Genomic DNA, 8,507 nt, shown 5'->3' on the forward strand with positions numbered 1-8,507 from the left:
AAACAAGGCAGTAAAAATATTCCTTCGAAAATTATGCAAACACCCAAATTCAAATACCAGGAGAATTATAGAACAATCACAAACACGAATCAAATACTCCACAGAAATCTGAAGAGGACGAGCAGCTAAACGAATAAAGAAACAGGGGCACCGAACGGCTACTGGGAAAGGAACGAGCAACTTCAAACATAAAATTCAAAATACGAGAAGGAAATACAAACACACGGCATATAAATCCACTTGGTGAGTCAGGAAATCCATAAGTCTTGCCTTTGCTACGAGAATCAGAAATGGTGAAGGGCAAGCTCGGTTGAGCTGTGATCGAGCCAAGGAGCGCCGGAATTAGCTTGAACAGTGAGCTCGGAAGAAGACTACGCCGGGAAGATGAAGCTACTGCGGCGGCCGAAGGTTGGAGGAGAATGAGAGTGCCGATCGAGAGAGTGAACAAGAAGAAACAGGGTTGTCGATTGATCTATCGGCCAAACTGGAGGAGAGGGGAAATGAAAATTGGGCCGAGTAGAAAGTGTTAGATGGAAACCCCTTTTGGGTCGTGAATTGGGCTTTGGAAATCCCTTATTGGGTCGAGCCACATGAATTTTAAATGTGTAAGTAAATATTATATAATATGCAGTATTTCATATGGTGAGACTAAAAGTGTTAGGCACAGATTTCGCAATACTCGCATTTGAAAAATTCAAGAATTAAATACTTAAATTCTATTTACTGGGTTTGAAAATGCTAATTTCAATACTTCAATATTTTGATGTCACAATGAAAAATAAAATATTTAAATAATAAGCGAAACGATTAAAATAATTTAAACAAACTAGGCTAACGTTTAAAAGCAAATTAAATAAATACACAAGCGAAATAAAAACTTTTAAAAATGATTTGGAAAATTAAAAAGGTATTAAATAAATAAGCTAAACATTTAAAATAATTTAAAATAACTGACCGCTAAACTTAAGTTATTTAAAATAAACAGGTTAAACAATCGAAAGTATTTAAATAATTAAGCTAAACAGTTAAAATCATTTAAATGAGTAAACTAAACAATAAAAAATCATTTTGACAAATAAACTTAAACAATTAAAAATATTAATTAAATAGTTAGTACAATAAAATCATTGAATAAGTAATAAAAATATTTTATTAGCAGATAATTCAAATAAAAAATTTAAATCAATTAAACCCAAAAATAATAATCCTAATATTTATTAAATTTAATGCATGCGATTTAGTAGATTAGATTTTAGGTGCTACAATTGCCCTCAATACTTCAGAAACAATGAACAGAATGCAAAACGAACAAATGAAAAGAAAATAAAAATAACACTCCCCTGGTCATAAGAATCCTCTTCATCTTCCGCTTCGGCAACATCTTTTGGGATGACAATAGCAGACTGGATACATCAGTGAGGCACAACAAACATCAAAAAGTGGCTGCCGCTCATAGTAAGAATCATACGACTCTACGTATGAGTCTTGATTTCCTACGCCATCAAGCTTGGCGTGATATTGACATGGTAAGCTCGTCGGTCCAACAATACTTATCATGAACTGATTAGTTTGGGAAGGGATTCGGAATTCTGGATGAAGCTCATAGAGAATGTAATGTTGTGGAGTTGGCGTCAATGGCAAGAACGGATCTTCTAATGGTGTGCCTGTAAAGACCATTGACGAGGTCATATCTGTCTCCTTGTATGTTCCTTCCTCCTTCACTGTCACGTTTGACTCCTCTTGAATTAAAAATTCTTTAAAAATTATTTTTTCATGATTTGGCGCAATTACTTCATTCTCTAGACAGATCTCAGAAAGTGGTTCTATAAAAAGCGCAATATGTTCATCCAAAAGACTCAAAGTGTTGATGCGGCTTTCTAAGAACTTATTTATCTCTGTCTGTTGTCGCACAATGTTCTCCAACTGAGTCACATAATCTTCAAAACGCCCTATACATTCTTCTTGATGCTCAGGTGGTTGGTTTGAAAATTTTGTAGAGTGGATATCTGGAGGATATTGGTGACTCCAACCCTGCAGTGAAGGATCACAATGTCAATGGTAGTCGAAATCCGTCATATCATTTAACAAGTGCATCGCACTGTCGTAATCTTTGTAAAACAAGTGACTGCTAATGGCCAAAGCTCCATAATCTACCCAATGTCTTGTTGGCGCATCCAAACCACCATAGAAAATTTGAGTTAGAGTGTATTTTGAAAAAATCATGGTACCGAAATCTGTCTGCCAAATAATTGAATCTCCCCCAAGCAACATAGAATGGCTCCGAATATTGCTGGCCAAAACTTGTGAACACCAGTCGATGATCCATCTCCAAGTACCTCAAAAGTTAAAAAAAATAAAAATAAAATTAAAATAAACAAATGCAAGAAAAAAAATTTATAGTCTCAAGCAAATAATCTATCCTAATATTAACTAAACAGTCCCCGACAATGGCGCCAAAAACTTGACCGCTTAATTCGGTGTCTACTAGCAGGTGCACTAGGTCAAGTAATAGTAAAGTGGACAAAGAGTCCAAGTATCGATCCCACAGGGACTGTTGTCAATTCTCAAGATTTGATTATTTTACTTAATCTAGAAAAAATAATAGAATGCCGTATGAATTGAATAGAATAAAAACTTAAAATAATTATGAAATTAACAAAAAATTAGCACTCAATAATAATTCAAATTAAACTAAACCAACCAAGACATGCGTAGGTACCAAACAAATTATGTAATATGTATTCGATTCAGGACTCAGATTTAATCTTAGATTACGGGAATTCTCCTAACTTGTTCAAAGGTCTATTTTTAGAACAATCAAACCTATTCAAATATTGGCGGATTAATCTTTCGTAATTCTAATCAAATTTGAATGCATGAAGAACTGTGAAAATTCAGTATACACCTAAACCGCATACTGAAACCGAATTATATTTTTAGTCGGTTTTACAATATGTTGATTATCAGAGTGATCGAAATCAATTCCTCCTCTATCGACTTGGAACCGATTACATTCAAGCAAACAGTTGATCCGACTATCCACAAGACAAATATGAATCTAACAATCAATAAAATAAAATCAAGTCTGAAAAATCCCAAATAAACATCCAAGTTTTCTACATGAATTTGTCCGGCTCAATCACGCCGTCTTGGTTGTAGAAAAACTACTCAATAATTAAAAACAATAATTCAAAAATAAAAAAGAAGAAGAAAAGAAGAGAGAAATCTTCTCCCCCAAGCCTTGTAGCCGCCTCCCTTGTGTTGTTTGCGTTCTGGAACTTCAGAACCCCCAAAAATATGATATATCATCTATTTATAGTGTCTGGATCCTGTACCAATTTATTTCCTTCACAAAAAATGATTCTCGAATAAATCTGACGGCGGAACACGCGCTCGAGTGGATAAGCATCTCGCTTGAGCGAATCCTTATTTATATTTTTCTGAAACGACGACACGCGCTCGAGCGGATAAGAATCTCACTCGAATGCGACTTCAATAGGCAGAGTTCTGTTTCATCTCCTCCGCTCGAGCGAGGTAGAATCTCGCTCGAGCGCGTCTTCTACGCAAGGACTTCTGTTTTGTCACTCCCGCTCGAGCGAACTGGGATCTCGCACGAGCGCGCCTGCTGCCTTGGCCCACTGACTTCTCTTCTTGCGCTGGAGCGAGCTGGAAACTCGCTGGGGCGCAAGACCTTTTCCAGCACACCTCTTTTAATTCCTTTTTCCTCCATAAAATCTTTAATATGCCTACAAAAATAAACCGGGGAGTAAAATGCAAACACTATAAATAAAAACATAATGAAAACACAATAAAAAAATAATAATGCATGCAAAAATCACACAAAATATCACATATAAAACACCGTTATCAATATCCTATGCATCGAGCCAGCTGAAGCTACATGAGGATTTGAAGAGTCAGTTCTAGTGGAAGCAGATGAAGAATGATGTCACGAAGTATGTATCCCGATGTTTTGAACAGTCAGCAGGTAAAAGCAGAGAGAGAGCGACCCGGTTGTTTGTTGTACAATTTATCTATTTCAAAGTGGAAATGAGATCACATCTCGATGGATTTCGTCACGAAGCTAATACGATCAATCCGAGGTTGCGATGCTATCTGAGTAGTGATTGACCGATTGACGAAATCTGCTTGCTTATTTTCGTACAGGATGACATACTGACACGATCAGATGACCGAGATTTATGTCAGAGAGGTTGTTAGATTGCGTGGTGTGCTGAGATCTGTTGGTCCAGTCCCGGTGTACTGTGACAACACGGGTGCCATTGCTCAGGCAAAGGAACCAAGGTCTCATCAAAGATCCAAACACGTACTGAGGAAATACCACATCATCCGGGAGATTGTGGAAAGAGGATACATCACTGTCGAAAGAGTGGCCTCTGCAGACAATATCGCTGATCCACTTACTAAGCCCTTGCCAGGACCATTATTTGACAAACATCGCGAAGCAATGGGTCTACGTAGTATGACTAGTTGGCTTTAGGGCAAGTGGGAGATTGAAAGAGTGGGTGCCCGATGAGCCAACTTGTGGCTAAGGGCTTTGATGACTCTTTGTATAAAACAATCTTTTGTTTAATATAATTTACACTTTTATTAATGGCAATGACTTTATCTTTCTTCATATTTTTATATTGTGATATACTATTGTTTTTTTGATAAAGACCTTGAATATACTATAGTGTATGTAAGATGTGGTAGAACATGGAGATGTCTATCATGAAACACATCTTATAGTCACTGTATATTCTAAACTATTCCTAGTCGATTGAGCCGTCCGATAATAAGGATAAGGATCGCTCGAGTTTGAGACTAGCATTTGCGATGCAGAGTACCACGTTTCATTGGTAAGGAACATAGAGATGTTCGAAGCATGCAAATGGATATTCATACGATGAATGATCGAACTACCCTATCCGGACTTTCCAAGTGGTTATCACTTATCGAGTGGATAAAGTCCGCGGTTTTGGTTGTACACCATTAGTCCTTACTACTTGAAACATCATTGAGACTCTATATGCTAGTACTGTGCTTTGACTCGTTTACCGACTCTATTGGGGCCATCAGGTGTCGGGATTGGATACAGTTACAACACATATAGGAGTCGATGCTTTGTTGTCAAGGATTCACCACATACTTGCGAGTGTGGATATCCTATGCGATCTGAGGAGATATTAGTGTGACGAATCTCTGGCCAGAGTACATGATGTGTTTTAAGAAATGGTTTCTTAGTAACACATGCGATGTCACTATTTGATCTTCAAGATGTATTGCATAGTTATCGAATCTCGAACGACTCTCGATATACCAATGGTTGTTGATTTGATCGGGATATATGGATGAAGGGACCGTACTGTACACTAACCAAAATCTATTGGTTCTTGCAGGCACTATCAGTGATACCTAGGGAATCATGGGGCGATGTTGCTAGGCGCTCTTACCATGATTCGATGGGCAAGTCGGAAATTGTTGTTCCGAGTCACAAGGAGTTGTGAGCCCACGGCTAGCTGTATCCCTGAACCATTGAGGGTCACACAGAGTAATGGATTTTTAATCCCCGTTGAGATAGTTAAATTTAAAGAGTTAAATTTAATGAACGAATAAGTTGGACTTCTTATTTAAGAGTAGAGGAGTAAGATTTCCTAAAATGACATAGGGATGGCCATTTTTGGAAATCACTGAATTCGGATTCAGAAAAATTTATCTTGACTTTAAAAGGTGCAGAAATGGTTTCTCTGCACATTGGTGAAATCGGTTTATCAATCGGAGTCACGATGAATTTTATATTAATTTCTGAACATGCGGGCTTTGCTTGTCGGACTTGAACTTATGACTAATGAGCCCTAAGCTGTTAGTGGCCTACATTATAAATAAGTTATTGCAGTACAGAAACTAGACACAACAGGTCACAAAATTTTCGAAAAACCCTAGTCTTTTTCCTCTGAAGTGGCCGCCCCTTTTTCCCTCTGCTCGGAAAAATCCAGCCTGTGAATTTTGAATTACAGTCTGGTTTAACGGATCAAATTCGTTAATTTTCTTCGTAGAAACTTCTGATAGATTTTCTAGTGCAATCTATCAGAGGGATTAATTATCCGTTCGTGGACCTGATTGAAGAACAGTTTGTCCATCAGTTCCAGGGATATACAACAAGAGCAGAGAAATCTGTTGGTGTCCAAAATCTCGATTCGAGATTAAAGGTAAAAATTTTATAATCGTTATTTTATTTTTACACACACAATTTAATCGTAAGGTTGATACCCATTATGGAATCGTTCCATATAAAAATTTTAAACTTCCGCTGCACCGGGTATCAATCCTAATTGATCTGATCGCCGCGTTATCCAACAGAGTAATGGCAAACATCCTTGGATTTTTTCATGTTTGAAGCCTTTGTCTTGTACTTCTTCTCGGGTTCGATTTTCTTGGGTGGGGCAGAACGTTTCTTACCCTTTGTACTTGGCCCCTTCTTAGCAGAAGAAGAGGAGCCCACCAAGAAAGCCGGTTTATCCTTCTTTAATGTGGATTCATATGTCACAAGCATATTGACCATCTCTTCAAGGGAGGCCTCTATCTTGTTCATATTGAAATTCACCACAAATCCGTCAAACGAAGAAGGAAGAGACAGAAGTAGTAAGTCCACGTTGAGTTCATGCTCCAAAACCAAATCAAGGGTTACCAACTTCTGTATGAGCCAAATCACTCGTACCCCATGATCACGGACCGAAGTCCCTTCACGCATGCGACACGTCATTAGCTCCTTTACAGTAGCGAACCTTTCAGCCCTCGATTGAGCCCCAAAAAGTTCCTTGAGTTGAACGTGAATGTCAGCAGCATTCACGGTGTCCTCAAATCGCCTCTGGAGTTCATCAGACATCGAGGCTTGCATATAGCATTTGGTCTTGATATCATGGTCCCACCATGTATCAAGTTTGGCTAACTCCTCCGGACTTACGTCAGCTGGTGCTTCCTTCGGAGGAGATTTTTCTAACACGTAGAGCATGGAGAACACGGCGATCAGATCAATCAGGATTGATACCCGGTGCAGCGGAAGTTTAAAAATTTTATATGGAACGATTCCATAGTGGGTATCAAAACCTTACGATTAAATTGTGTGTGTAAAAATTAAATAACAATTATAAATTTTTACCTCAATCTCGAATCGAGATTTTGGACACCAACAGATTTCTCTGTTCTTGTTGTATATCCCTGGAACTGATGGACGAACTGTTCTTCAATCAGGTCCACGAACGGATATTTAATCCCTCTGATAGATTGCACTAGAAAATCTATCAGAAGTTTCTACGAAGAGAATTAACGAATTTGATCCGTTAAACCAGACTGTAATTCAAAATTCGCAGGCTGGATTTTCCGAGCAGAGGGAGGGAGGGGGCGGCCACTTATTAAAAACGCATGTTGTCACAGTACACCGGGACTGGACCAACAACTTCAGGAATGACGCCCAACTCTTGGACGAAATTCCTCATCCAAACGGCCTCTTTAGCAGCAGCTGATGCTGCAATGTATTCAGCCTCAGTGGTGGAATCCGCTGTGGTGTCCTGCTTGGAACTCTTCCAAGAGACAGCACCGCCATTGAGCATGAACACAAATCCAGAGGTTGACTTCGAGTCATCCACGTCACTTTGGAAGCTAGATTCGGTATAGCCTTCCAATTTTAGTTCTCTTCCTCCATATACCATGAACATATTTTTAGTCCTTCGTAAGTACTTAAGAATGTCCTTCACGTCTTTCCAATGCATTTGACCGGGATTAGCTTGATATCTGCTCGTGACACTCAGAGCAAATGCTACATCCGGTCTGGTAGATATCATCCCATACATGATACTACCTATGGCTGACGCATATGGTACATGTGTCATTTTCTCTATCTCTTCATCAGTCTTGGGACACATTGACTTGGATAGAGAAACTCCATGACACATGGGTAGATGTCCTCTCTTGGACCCATCCATTGAAAACCTTTTCAATATGGTGTCGATGTAGGTTGATTGAGTGAGTCCTATCATTCTCTTAGATCTATCTCTATAGATCTGTATCCCAAGAATATAGGATGCCTCACCCAAATCCTTCATCGAGAATCTACCTGATAACCATATCTTTGTTGACTGCAACATCCCTACATCATTCCCAATGAGTAGGATGTCATCAACATAAAGTACTAAGAATGTCACAGCATCCTTAACTACTTTTTTGTACACGCATGGTTCCTCCGGATTCTTGATGAAACCAAAATCTTTTATTGTTTCATCAAATTTCTGGTTCCAACTTCTTGATGCTTGTTTTAGACCATAAATTGATCTCTGAAGCTTGCATACCTTATGCTCGCTTCCCATGGATGTGTACCCCTCAGGCTGCTTCATATAGATTTCTTCCTTAATGTCTCCATTAAGAAAAGCAGTCTTCACATCCATTTACCATATCTCATAGTCATACCATGCAGCTATGGCAATAAGGATTCTTATGAACTTGAACAT

This window comes from Henckelia pumila, chromosome 4 (assembly GCF_033568475.1).
Source record: "Henckelia pumila isolate YLH828 chromosome 4, ASM3356847v2, whole genome shotgun sequence".
NCBI classification, from domain to species: Eukaryota; Viridiplantae; Streptophyta; class Magnoliopsida; order Lamiales; family Gesneriaceae; genus Henckelia; species Henckelia pumila.